The sequence below is a fragment of the Canis lupus genome, chromosome 33, assembly GCF_048164855.1.
Source record: "Canis lupus baileyi chromosome 33, mCanLup2.hap1, whole genome shotgun sequence".
NCBI classification, from domain to species: domain Eukaryota; kingdom Metazoa; phylum Chordata; class Mammalia; order Carnivora; family Canidae; genus Canis; species Canis lupus.
In genome coordinates this window covers 5,916,931-5,931,578 of record NC_132870.1, presented here as the reverse complement: position 1 = coordinate 5,931,578, position 14,648 = coordinate 5,916,931, and the positions used below count along the sequence as shown (strand labels likewise).

The following is a 14,648-nucleotide window of genomic DNA, read 5'->3' as shown; positions in this document are numbered from 1 at the left end:
TCTAATAAGCCCTAAACTCAAGTTGTGAGCTGTCTCTTGAAGACCATCCTCACATTGGTTTCAGAGATTGACAACTAGAAGTCATCTATCTAAATACTTGGAAATTCCTGAATAGGTGCTGCCATTTTCTTTGTGCAGTGCTTAATTATTTATTTTTTGTATGTGTATGTAGTGCTTTTCAACAGAGATACATGTCAGAGCCACCCTGGGGCAATTTGTCTAGATACTCATACCCATTGTGACCAGCTCCCCCAAACAGAATATTGAGTCTATGAAGACCCATGATAGCACTTGTGCATACTTGGTCAGGAAAAACTTCCCAGATTCCCAGATAGCCCTAATAGTCCAGACCCTGACTGATTTTCTGCTAAAGGTGATTGAATTGGAACCAGCATGATTTGAACATTACCTGTAAGACATCATCATATTTGAACTTTCAATATGAAAAGTATATCCATTTATGATGGAAACTGCTAGGCTAGCTGCCCACCAAATGTGTTCATTTCCTCTTCCATGGGGAGAATAGATCCACTCTTAATCCACGAGGACTGATAGACTGCTATTTGAAGGATTTCATCATGGACCTGCCTTCCTTCCATGGCCACAATGAAGATTCTTATCCTTACCAAGATGGCAGAACACAGCACATAATAATTAGCTGTACTGTGTTCATTAGGGAAATTCCTGCCTTTACAATTGATATAAAATTTGACCCTTTAATTCCACATATATATTTATGTCATGAATCTAGAAGACACAGTTCAAAATCCTGCTTGTCTGGAACCATCCATCCTCTACTCCTTATCCTTATACTAAATCCAATATAGAAGGAATGTAGCTTCTTCTATATACAACTTTACATTCCATGTATCTCAACACTGCTAAATTTATGTATAATTATTTACAAATTCCCTCCATACAAAAAACTCTGCAGCTTCTCCTCCAATTTTGTTTTGCTGCACCTCAATTATTATCACAACTTCAATATCTGGAAGGTACCTAGAAAAGTTGTCAGTTACTTAAGATCTGTCAGACACCCTTTTCTATGTCAAGAAGTAGTTCAGTGCCTAATTCTTACATACTCTAAGCATCAGAAAACCAAGCTACATGGAAGAAACCTTATATTCCTGTACAAATTCAGAACCTGTCCCAGACAAAATATGGTGGACTATTCTTTAGAACTATTTAAAATCAATAGAACTAATGGCATTCCATTTTCACTATCCTGTGGCTATGGACCTACCCTGGCTTTCACTGTTCCTTGTCACATTTGCCCCTCAGAAATTCTGCTCCACACCCCCCTCACCCTCACCCTCCAATTCTTGGTGTAGCCCTCAGAATCTAAGAGAAGAAAAATATGTGGGAGTAGACTTCACCACCACAGAGACCAAGAGTGCCTTCCAATATCTGATTCCAGGGATTGATATGGGCCTCAGCCCACCACTCATCCCAACAATTACTTACTCATGCCAGTGTGTGCAATCCAGCATATCCAGGGTGGTCTCAAGACCTACTGCCTGGGGAAAAGCCATGGGAGAAGGGCATGTGCCAACTTTCACCTAGCCTAATTTTGATATGGAGCCAACTATCAACAAAAGCTGCAAAGGCTAGTTGATAGTGTTCAGGACTACCAATGGCACCCTCCTCTTTGATTCTGACTGCTTGTCCTCACTCTCTCCTCAAAGTCAGCCTCATATCTGATTTCAACCACCACTTGCACACCTTTCTAGATTGGTCATGCTTTCTACCTCTCCCATCAGGATTTTGGACTTCTGCTCTCCTCTATGTCTTCTGGTTTAGCTTACCCAACCCACTTGCCTTAGTCCATCCAGGTTGCTATAATGAAAATATCATAGATTGGGTGGCTTAAAAACCAAACATTTATTTTTCACAGTTCTGGAGGCTGGGAAATCTAAGATCAAGGCCCTGGCAGATTTGGTGTCTAGTGAAGGCTGCTTCCCGGTTCATAAGCATCTTCATGCACTTTTTCCTCAAAATATATCTAAAATAGAAAAATCATTTAAGGGAATACATCTTTCTGCATTATAAGAGTGACAGTTTGGGGGAAGAATTTAATCTACATCTTGAGAAAAAAAAATGGAGTCTCAAAACAGCCAATGTTTGATATATGAAGCTGACTACTTATAAGTTGGCCATAATATGGAATTGAAGTACAGCATTCAAATGGAGTTTATAATGTGGACATAAAATGAGGAAGCTGATTAATGTAATCAATAATAGTTACATGCTACAACAAATAACAATAGATGTGAAATCTAAGGTGAATGCAGTTTGAAACTACAGCCACAGCAACAACTGAATTATTTTTTCCCAAAAAGCTGAGGAAAATTGGCAGGTGAAAATTTCAAGATATTAGAATTTCTGTTGGAATGATGAAGAGAAGGGGTAATCAGCTTATAAAATGAAGGTGGACAAGTCAGGTGACACTGTGGAAAATCTGTAAAGCTAGAAAGTTTCATTGTGGAGCTCTCTCATGGGTAAGAAAAGTGATGAAAAGTGGAAAAGTGCAAACAATGCTAAGGCATCAAAAATGAAGAAACAAAACATTTAATGGCAGACATGGTAGCTCAGAGAGTGAATAGCACAGTCATATTTTGAAAAGTGCAAGCGTTCTAGGGCTTACAGATACACTGTTGTGCCATACAAAGCTTTTTGAACACTGTATGAGGGAACCTTTGGCAAACAGGATGAAGGAAGGAAGAAAAAAATATCAAAGACTAAGAGATATTAGAAATTGGAGACCACCACCATTGCTTATAGTATATTATCATAGATTTTCCCTGTAGGACTACCTGCAATGGTCGGCTGGGTCAACAAAGGACATGTCACAGTGTGTTGTGGGGTAGGGAGAACATGAAGGAAAATCCCAGAACATTCCAAAGGAAAAGGTAAATAGAATGTGTGTTATGTTTGGATTAATAATAGGCTTTTGTTTGATCTAACAAACTATGATTGTTTTTCTTTAAGACTATGCAAAAATATACAGTGCTAATAAGATATGTTGAAAGATCTTTAAATTATTCTCAGGCCATGTGGCTAGCATATGTGACTATTTCTAAAATCATTGATTAGAAAGGGTAGGAAATGAAAGCACTAAGGCAATGAAAAATGGTTCCCAATTCATGGCCTTATTCTATGCATTTAGTCTGTTGATCATTTCTGTATTAATAGGGTTCACCCAGAGAAGAACAAGTAGGACACATATATTAAGAGATGGATTTTAAGGAATTGGTTGCACAATAGTGGAGCTGGCTAGGCAAGTTCAAAATTCCTATGGCAAGCTCTCAGGAAGGGTAGCTAGAACTCCCAGGTAGGGGATGAAGCTGCTGTCCTCAGGTAGAATTCCTTCTTCTGGGCCTTTAGTTTTGCTCCTAAGGCCTTTCAACGATTGATTCAGGCCCACACAGATGATCTAGGATGATCTGCCTTAAAGTCAACTGATTATGGACTTTAATAACATCTATAAAATACTTCCATGGTAATAGCTACACTAATGTTTGATTGAATGTCTGGAATTTTAGCCTGGCCAAGGTGACACATCAAGAGAGTAGCAAACTCTCTTAAGAAAATTTGGCAAGAATGAACTGTTATATGAAAAGGGATAAAATTATAGAAGCTCAGTCAGGGCACATGCTAGTCACTTATTCTGACAACAAAAGAAAGAGAGAATGCATTTATAGTGTATGACTGCGATATGAGAAATGCTGGATAGTACAAAGTCATTAATTCACTCACTTCATCATTCACTTACCCATGTACTTCATCAACAGTTGTTTCTAGCTAATGTATGAGACGCTGAGGTTATAACAATATGGCACAGCTTCTTCCAATAAGTAGGTCTCAGGCTGGGGAGTGAATCACAGAAGTAGAAAGACATTTACAGGATGTGTGTGTTAGATATAGAAGTGTGTATATGCTATGGGAACAGCAAGGCAGAGCAATGAGGATGGTAGATATTGCATTGAAAGTATAAAATGGTGATATGCTAGTGAGAATTCTAAACATACATGAAAAGGAGATGAATAAAGCAAATGGTAATAAAATAAAAGAAGTAAAAAAAAATGACAAGCATGGGAGGGTAACATTTCTTATGCTAATTTTTCTCTTACGTATTCATGATGTGTGTCTCCCCGAAAGAGTATGTGTGATCCTACCAGCAGTAATGAAGATCCTTTTATGGCCTGTGGAAAAGTAGCACAATCTCAGAGGGCAACTGTACGTCTGCTAGACTAGAGGGAAAAGAACATACTGTATAGAATTTTTTCACACCTCAGGATTACCGAATTTCAACTTTAAGAAACCTGAAGATAAGAATGATTGTTGAGTGTATGGGTAACCGAAATACCAGGCGCCTGAGTCAGCTCAAAAGACTCCACTGGAAAGAAATAATTTTTATAGTGAATAGATCTATCCTCAAAGGCACTAATTTACATTTCCTCCTTTTCCCCTCTGCCCTTCCAAAATAGATCCTCTCTGTATTAATTTGGACTCTTGGTTGCAAATAACAAAAATCAAACAGACTGAACAAAAAAATGATTATTGGTGAGAATGCAGGAATAAATCATAGAACCAAGGGTGGGCAGGTAGCCAGCTCCCAGGAAGAGGCTGGACCTGGAATTTTTACCCTGTCTCTCCTCCTCTTTTTTCTGCTCATTAACTGCATTTTCCCTGGGGATCCAGTGGTCTTTGATCTCCAGTCCACAAGATGGGTTATTTGCTACATCGAGGAATACTTGCTCCAGAGTGAACCATTATAGCTGTAACTACACGCAGACATTTTCCTGGTTCCACTTCTGACTGGCTTAGTTTGGATCAGGTATCTGCCCTATCTAACAGATATGGCCCAAGGCTGCGCCTAGAGAGAACATGAAGTCTGTAATAAGAGAGATGGGTGATTCAGTAGTTAAACCTCTCCAGGGAAGTCCAGGGAAAGAGAAAGGAGAGGTGGAGGACACGATATACTTTTAGTATCATGTGTGAACTTGATTCTTATCCTTATTCTTTTTCATCCCTACCTGTGGGTGGGCCTTATTTTCATAGCCCTAGAAAATTAATGTACCTGATATCCATAGTGAAATCTTCAGGAAACAACAGCCAGTGTGCTTCACTTGTTTATCCATTTTAGTAGAACCATAGTAACACATTGAATTAAGCAGCTACCCTTCCTTTTTCTAAGATTTTATTTTACTTTTTATTTATTCATGAGAGGCACAGAGAGAGAGAGAGAGAAAGAGGGAGAGAAAGAAAGAGAGAGAGAGGAGAGAGGCAGAGGGAGAAGCAGACTCCATGCAGGGAGCCCGACATGGACTCGATCCCAGGTATCCAGGATCAGGCCCTGGGCTGCAGGCGGCACTAAACTGCTGGGCCAACGGGGTTGTCCCCCTTCCTTTTTCTTCACTTCAATCCACCTATGCCAGGAATTAAGAAATAAAAACCCAGTCAGTCATTCTGTCTTCACTTAACTCCTATGTGCGTAGCTTTGTGGAGCTCAATATCAGGGATACAAAGGAAGAACAAGACATGGATCTTGTTAAAAAAAAAAAAAAAGAAAGAAAAAAGGCTTATCTATTGGAGGAATAAAAGGGAAGGTTGAGAATAAATCTGCATTACATCAGATACATATTCTAATATAACACGTTACTATGATATATAAATATCACAAAGTACTAGAGGGATAACATACTTGGGACACTGTCCTCCCCAGGCCTCATGTTATCTGCCAGGGCAGACTTAGGCTCAGAGTGGGGGAAAAGCAACCCCTGCCCCTTGCTTCCTGCCTCCTTCCTGAGGGAGAGAAGAGAAAGGTTGGTGCAATTGGGGTTAGAAGCCCTGAGAAATGCCTGGCTGGGGAGAAAGTGAACATGAATACTGAAATATTTCTGAACCTGACTAGTGGTTTTTGAAATCAAATTTATTAGACTTTTCTCTCCATTATGCCATACTGTCTCTCCATAGATGTATAAATGATGGTAATTGCTCTATTTTTCTGAGCTTTAGCCCTAGTAATAGTCTTATAATGATAATATATTTTACATGGTAATACCCTAATAAGAATACTACATATAAGATTAGGTGAATTGTATTTGACAAATTTAATTTTAAAAAGCCAACAGGAAAAACCACATCCCAATGAGATTAAATGCTGACTTAAGTCCTCAAAGCAGGAAATTGCTAGGTTAATTTTGCCTTTATCACTACTCCACTCCGTATTCCCAGAGGGCTTTGCAGCTGCTCTCAGAGCCTGCACCCCAGAGCCTCTGAAAGCACCTGTTGGCTCCTGGGTGAATGGCAGTGAACTTCAAAGTGAGTTTCTCCACTCTTATTACCGATCTCTCAATGAACCCTATAAAGATTAGTTGAAATTTATCTTATTTAAAAAAAAAACATTTTGTTTATTTAAGTAAGAGCAAGAGATAGAGAGAGAGACCATGAGCGGGGTGAGGGGTAAAAGGAGAGGAGGAAGCAGGCTCCATGCTGAGCAGGGAGTCCTATGCAGGGCTCCATCCCAGGATCCTGGGATCATGACCTGGGCTGAATGCAGATATGTAACTGAGTGAGCCACCCAGGCGCCCCTGGTCAGTTAAAATTTAAGTGAATGAATTTAGAGGTTTGTGGGGGAAAGAGTATCAAAAGGTTTAAAAATAATGTAATATCTTCTGGCCCTGGATTATTTTCTCTTTTAATATATAGTTCAACAGAGCAAAATCTGTTTGTTTTTGACGGGAAGGGGCTATATGATTTTTCTGTGTATCAGCAGTTTCAGAAGCTGGGTTTTATTTAAAAAAAAAAACTCAAAAAGTACTGTAAAATTCTTATAGCTAAATTCGAATTTTGAAAGCAGATGTATCATGTACTTTTAGGAAGATGGAATGGAATCTCCCTCAGATATTGTACCACAAAGGGAGATTGCTTCCTAAGGTGTAAAGGAAGCAACTTTTGTTGTAAGGACTCACTGGAAAAACAGCCCCAATTCTATTATAACAAATATAAATAGAAATTATAATATTTCCCCTCTCATCTGTAATTGTACTCAGTGTAGTACATAGGATATTTCAGTTTGAGTTTATAATTTTTTTTTAAGATTTTATTTATTTAAGAGAGAGTGAGAGAACTGGGGGCAAGAAGAGAAGAGGAAAAGGGAGAGAGTCTTAAGCTGACTTGCAGGGCTTGATCTCATGACCCTGAGATCACGACTTGAACTGAAACCAAGAGTAGGGTGCTTAACTGATTGTGCCACCCCAGCGCCCCTATAATAGTTAATTTTATGTGTCAACTTGGTTGGGCTCAAGTGCCCAGACACGTGGTCAAACATTATTCTGGATGTCTCTGTGAAGGCAGTTTTGGATGAGATTAACACTTAAATTGGTGGACTTTGAGTGAAGCAGATTGCTCTCCATAATGTGGGTGAGCCTCATCTAATCATTTGAAGGCCTGGACAGGAAAAAAGACTGGCTGGCCCTGGCAACAGAAAATTCTGACAGCAGATGGTCTTTGGACTTGAATTGCAGTGTGGCTCTTCCTCAGGTCTCTAGCCTACAGGCACCCCCTTTCAGATTTTGGACTTATCAGCAATCATTATTGCATGAACCAAATCCTTAAAAATTTTCTCTCTCTCTCTCTCTCTTTCTCTCTCTCTCTCTCTCACACACACACACACACACGCACAGACACACACACACACACCCCTCCTATTGGTCTATTTCTCTGCAGAACCCACTAATACGGAGGTTGAGCTTCATTATTTAAAAAAAAAAAAAAAAGAAAAAAGGTAGCTCCTTTTAAGAGTAGTTCCCTTTAAGAATTTATGTAAATGGTATAGACTCTGTTACTTCCTTGAAAACACTCCCTCTTGAACGTACAAGTTTATAAATCATTTAAAAGGTGCTTTATTTAAATAAGCACTTAATGAATTGGAACAAAAGCTGTAGTAAGAAGTAAATTATGTTGGACACATTTTACCAAGTATTAGATTGTGAACTCATGGAAGACAAGGTCATTTGCATTGTATGAGTTCAATCTCTCATCTATTGTATTGAACCTTACAAAATTACCAATATTTGAGTGTGTTGGACCTATTTAAAAAAAGTAATTGGGTATGATTTAATCCAATACAAGTATATCATATATTTTTATATGATAATGGGCAGAAAAGAGTACTTCCAGATTCTTTCCCCATATAGTCTCCTTCATTTAGAATCAATTTTTTGTTTGTTTGTTTGTTTGTTTTAGGACCAATGAGATAAGTATAAGATGAAGGTAATCAAATACTTTATATGAAGAATATGCAAACTTGGGCAAGATGATGGATTCTTTTAAGTATTTTTCATCAAATTCTGAGATTTCAGCTTTCTGGAGTATACTGCAACACCCCTGGAATCATAGGTACAATCTATTCCCCCCCCTAATGTATAGCTTCTTGCCTAAGTCACCATTCTAATCAAGTGAACTGGCTATGTGCCAGGTATTCATGCTGATGCTATTGAAGTGCTAGTTGATGTTCAGTGTACCTCCTAAATGATATTGATAAATCTGCACAAGAAGAATTTATGACATCTTTCGTGATCCCTAGTAGGGCAAGACCCATAACTGTATCATACTGTACCAGTTTAGAAAGCTCATTTTCCTTTCTTTTTTTTTAAGATTTTATTTATTTATTCATGAGACACACAGAGAGAGAGAGAGAGAGAGAGAGAGAGGCAGAGAGAGAAGCAGGCTCCTTGCTGGGAACCTGATGTGGTGCTTAATCCTAGGACCCCAGGATGATGACCTGAGGCAAAGCCAGATGCTCAACCACTGAGCCATCCAGGTGCCCCACTCATTCTCCTTTCATCTTCACATAAACATCATAGAATGCATTGTCTTCCCCATATTTATAATGGATATGATGCAGCCTAGAGAGCCAAACTCACTTGCTGAGGTTACATAACTTAATGGAAGGAGCTGGAACTATAAATTACTCCAGGCACTGTTGCTTTACCGTCTAGAGACTGATTTCCAATTCCAGCTTTCCTGCAACTTGTTCTCCTTCCAATTTAGTTCTGCCCATTTCGTGGATTAGCTCATCACTGGACCACATACTGCTTATGCAGCAGGATTCTGTTTACATTTTCAAGGCTGTTTCCAAGGAAAATCTTAGCACTTCCCTGTTCACTATTCTGGTGAATAGTCTTGGCTGTGTCTGGGCTTGTTCTTGTTCCAAAATGCAGTGCTGTCTTAGTAAACTGTCCGTAAAGTGTGTGCACTTTGAAAGCATAGCCACCTGCACACAGTAGAGCTGAAAATGTGGCATCAGAGCAGCTGGCTGGTCAAAACACAACCTCCCTTGCCTAGTGCATTTGAGGAAAAGACAACATCAGGATACCTATGTAGCTGCTGTATAGTAAGTTGAGTTTAGAAACTGTGGGAAATGTGGGAAGAAAAATTTGTGAGGGATTTCTAAAGGCCCTGCCTCAAGTGCTGGAGAACAGCAGAGAGTAAGTGGGAAATATGTGGCGGTATACCAACCTGGCTGTTAACTACAGTGAACAGAAGAATCCTTTACCAGCGAAGGTGCAGAGGGATGATTAGTTTCAGAGAACATGCCCCGGAGGGCAAGAGCTATACCTAACTCTGATTTGTGTCTACCTAAGGACTGTGCATTGGACTCAGACACTTGGATTAGAAGAGAAAAATTGTCAAAATCAGCAGAATGTTCTTTGTGGTCACAGAATAACACTGACTCCAGTTAAGGCAAAATTACCCATTTCTTTTCAATATGTTTTAGCACCCATGCCGGCATCTTTTATTCTTTGAAGGGAAAAAATTGCAATTCTCTTTTGCTATTTGGATTATCTGAATAGAAGACTGACTCCACCACTGCATAAACTCAGAGTTTGTGAATATATCTTCAAATATAGTTCACAATCTCCCTCATCATAGATTTTCTTTCTTGTGAATTTATTTTTAAATCTTTTGCCTAGATATTTATAGTTGCTTAATACTTTCTAGCTTAGTGCCAAAGGGGCAATTTCTGGCCTGAAAAAGACATTAGCAGACAAGAATACAAGATCAATCTCTTATCTTACTAATTACCACCCATTCCTGCTGACAAAATCTTGAGGTCTTAAAGAGAAAACAAGCAATTTACCTGAAAAGCTGAGGTAAGATATGTGTGCACTCTGTCAGAGGAATTTTACTTGGCTGGGTTCACTCTGTCAGAGGAATTTTCAGTGCTGACTTTCTGGTTGGCATAACTTAAAACAGCAACGGAGGTAATGAAGCCACCTCTGGCCTTGAGTTTCGCAGCTAGTAAATTGAGCCTCAGAATCCCCATATGTAAAACTGTGATAATCAGAGCTACTTTATAGTATTTGAAGATCAAATGAGATCATGAATGAGAAATCCTTTGTAAGCTGTAAAGTACTGTAAGAGTTTAGCAATGATGATGATGATGATGATGATGATGATGATGATGGATAAGATTTGGGAATATTAGTCTCTACACTGTTAGTTTTAAGGTGCTCTTTTATTTTTTTGTCCTCTTGAGATGAATCAACTTGTTTATAGATATTACAATAAGAACACCCCCCCCACACACACACAATTCTCTGTATATTTTCTTTCTGAGAATTGCCAAGATTGGTTTTAAAAATGACTACATAGAATTTTAAGAGAAGTTGGCATACTATGGCCCAGCTACCTGTTTTTGTAAATAAAGCTTTATTGGAACACAGTTTGCTCATTTGTTTTCAAATTGGCTATGGCTTCTCTTAAGCTATAGCATCAGAGTTGGTTTCTTGTGATAGACTGTAAGGCCGGAGAAGCCTAAAATATTCCCTGTCTGGCCATTTACAGAAAATATTTGGTGCTACTTGAATTAAATCAAAGGATTTGGCAAAATAAAATAAATTTTAACATCTTATTGTGAGCATATTCTTTAATATTCCTAGTGGCTCATTGAAATGGACATTTTGATACACTAGTGGTGACAAAGTAAATTGGGGTAGCCTTTCTAAAGGTCAGTTTGACAATATGTATCAAGAGTTCAAAGAATTCTCATCTAATTTTAGTCACTGAATGCAAATGCAATGAATATTAACAGTACTGACTTTTGAGATATGGTACTTCAGATGATTTTAAAAGCAAAGAAAGGATGCCTGGGTGGCTCAGCGGTTTAGCTCCTGCCTTCGGCCCAGAGTGTGATCCTGGAGTCCTGGGATCGAGTTTCCGCGTTGGGCTCCCCGCATGGAGCCTGATTCTCCCTCTGTCTATGTCTCTGCCTCTCTCTCTCTCTGTGTCTCTCATGAATAAATAAATAAAATCTTGAAAAAAAAGGAAAAGAATTTGTTGGAGATCAACATCTTAAAAAAATAGCAAAGAAAACTTTTTCTAATTTTTAGAATCCCCTGCTGTCATTTGAGAATCTTCATAAGAACCAAATAAAAATATTAACATACCAATTTATGCAATATTTGGGGGGAAAATCAGCCCCTACCCAGTGCCATTAAGTAAGTCACTGAGTCCTGCCCTGCCCAGCAGAGCAAGCCCTGCAGAGCCCACTCTGGCTGGCTGAGCGCCCCAGGGCAGGGCCTAGGGCCAAGGCAGCTGGAGCAGCTGTGGGCAGCTCCGGTGAGGCTCTCCCCACTTTGCTGCAGAAACTGAAGATAACATTTGCCTGTTGTCACACAGTTACTATGCTTGTGCTGGACCTGAGTCCCAAGATCTGTGCTTTTTCCCCTATTTTGCTATGCTGTTTAAGATGGCTGTGACCTTGAACTCAAGTGTAAATAAAGGTTGGTATTCCCTCCTTAAAAAAAAAAAAATGTTATCACTTATAGAGCTATGGAGTGAAGTTGTTTGATATGTGGACAGGCAGCTTGCATTTTATTTTGCAAGTTTAGAAGCTTTTTAGATTTCCTTTAAATTGAACAGGTCCTGGATTCCAAGTCCCTCTATGTACCTATCAAATGTTTCTTCTCTTGTTATTAATAGACACATACACCCGCACAAACACACATATTCAGGACAATGCAGTATTAGTAACAAAATTATTGTTATTTCAACTTCTCTTTTTCTAGAGCAATTAATTTCATGTGGAAAGTTCTTGTGTTCAACTAACAGTCTCTTTTCCTTGACAGAAAAGAATGACGGAAAAAAAAAAAAAGGAAAAGAAAAGAATGACAGTGGTTGAATGCATTTTTGTAAAGATTCAGTAAAAAAAATGTTTCTGGTAGAACAGCTAAAATTGCAATGGCAAATTTTGCCCCCAAAAAAGAAAATAAATAAAGAAATGAAATAAAAGTTTTGTGCCCTTGCTATGGTTTAAAAATGATTTTGTACTGGAATCTATTTGCATTTATCATTCTTTTATAGTCAGGAGTAGTTCCCTTCATTTGTGTCTTACATTCTTCTTCCAGGGATGACTGCATCAGAGAAAGTGGTAACTCATGGCAACCAGGCAGTGTGTAAGAGGGCCAAACTAATTTGGAGGTGTACTTAATATTTTCTTGGTGAGAAAACCTTGTGGAAGTGATTTTCCTTTTCCCTATTTTCATAATTCACAAGTAATGCACTGTGGAATATCATAATGAATGTGTTGTGAGATATACTACTAGTAGATGGAACCAAGTTAACAACTTTTGAAGTTCAGTTTCAAGGTCTTATAGCTGTAATAGAAGGTCTGGGGTCTTCTAAGTATGTAATGCAAAAGCTGGATGAGTCCTTATTAAAAGTGTGTGTTTTCTCACACTTAGAGGTGGAGTATTAGTGATTACAAACTGACTTTTGCTTTAGGAGTCAACAACCAAGCTCATGAAAAAAATAGACTGTGTATTCTGTATATCTATTGATTGAGATAAACATGCATGCACAAATATGATTTATAGGTAAACATGCCTCTGAGTATTGATGGAGTGCTGCTTTTTCAGATGGACTAGATGCCCTGATGAAAAATTCTAAAAGAGACCTGTTTTTTTTTTCCCATTAAATACACAAGCATGCCACAAGGTGTTGTTTTAGTATGGAAATGGAATGAGTATTGTTTCTACTTTTACTGTTAATATTTTCTCCTGAAAAATAGAAAAGCTTGACAAACTAGTAAATCTAAGAATATAGGTAAAAGCATGAAAAAGTTAGGACATAGGGGGAAGGGCTTATTGTACTTCTTTCCCGAGAACAAGACTTGATAACAACACTTTTCAAAGAAAAAAGAAACCATTAAATCCTTAAGAATTAGAACTAATGGTGATTCTCTGCATTTGCAGAATAAATGGCTTTCATTCCAAAGACTATTAGCATATGGTAGCTTTGTTAATTGCACTTTTCCCTGTGAATTAAGTAGAAGACCAGATTTTACCACAGAGGGAAAATATTTTATCTTGAAGGGTGTATATGTGATGTGTATATGTATGTGTGTGTAATGATGATACACATACACGTATGTGTATATATGCACGTATATATCATACATATATATGTTCACATACAAGCTGCAGCAGTATTTGCAATAGCAGAAAACCTGACAAACAAGCAATTCCAATGTATATCTCTGTTTCTGTAATACTTTTCTCATTTCAAAGCGTCAAGGTTTATCCAAGGGATAGGAGTTTTGTTTTGTTCTATATGCTTCTCAGCATTTGAAAATATGCACATTATTAAAGACAATATTTGTTAGCTACAATGGCAGTTGACAGCCTTTTTAGCTATCCAGAATAGTAAGGGAATTTTAAAATTTTAAATTTTTGTCACTTTTTGCTCTACAGTTAATAATGAAGTCAAGTGGCACCTCGTGCCATCTCCAGCCCATTAGTCATTTCTATTATCCATGCTACCTCCTGCAGAGAGAAGACTGGGAGAGGATGCTCTCTGTGGCTATATGTGACACATATACTTAACCACTACAGTTGCAGTTATAATTTTACATCCTGACAGTGCACGAAGTGGACTAGATCTAACAGCCAGTAATTTGATAATTGAAAACATTGGGGGCTTATATATAGTTCAGGGTTTAACTTTCTAGTGGCTTCAAATTCTGTGACCAAGAGACCCCAGATTTCTGAACAGTCATCCCTCTCACACAGAAGAAATCAGAGAAAAAGTGAAGAGATCAAGGAACATCCAGTGGGAACCATATATCTGTATTATCACCTGTACTATCTGATTTCTAAATTTGATGTAGATAGTATGTCTTCAGTAAGTATATAGAGTACGGTTTCCATCAGTATATAAATATTTCTTTGGAATAACATTGTAAGACAAATCGGGGGAAATATTGGTAATGCTTCTAACTTAGAGGGTTGTGATTTAATCTTTCTTTGGAGTTACTCCTCTTTTGGTTCATCCCTGGAATCAGTATTGTCAGAGAGAGTAACCCCAAATCCACTCACATTAGATAAAGGGAGAGAATTATTGTTGGAGGAAAAAAATAGGAGATTAGATGCATTGGAGGGGGTAACAGATACAGTATGAATTTACTAATGTCTCCCCCACCCCCCCAACCCCCGCCCCAAGGCAGCACATTTCAGTGCCAAGAGAGATCTTCTCAGCCATGATTTCTTCTGCTGGGAGAAAGTGAGAGGGTGTCAGTGGGTGCCTGGCTTTTCCAGCTGTGCAGGATGCTGCCCAAGAGGCTCATTTCTCTCTCACCTCAT

At 38.5% G+C, this 14,648-nt stretch overlaps 1 protein-coding gene across 20 annotated transcripts in view; it reads left to right on the top strand.

Moving 5' to 3' along the window:
• Positions 1-14,648, top strand: part of RASGEF1B (RasGEF domain family member 1B) — a 545,064-nt gene that overhangs the window by 213,172 nt on the left and 317,244 nt on the right. For 10 of the 20 annotated variants that reach the window (XM_072809882.1, XM_072809877.1, XM_072809881.1 and 7 more), the window contains one exon: positions 8,251-8,403. The exons of the other annotated variants lie outside the window; for them this stretch is intronic. The gene's annotated coding sequence lies outside the window, so the exon portion shown is untranslated. The remainder of the gene's footprint in view (positions 1-8,250; positions 8,404-14,648) is intronic. 20 annotated transcript variants of the gene reach the window in all.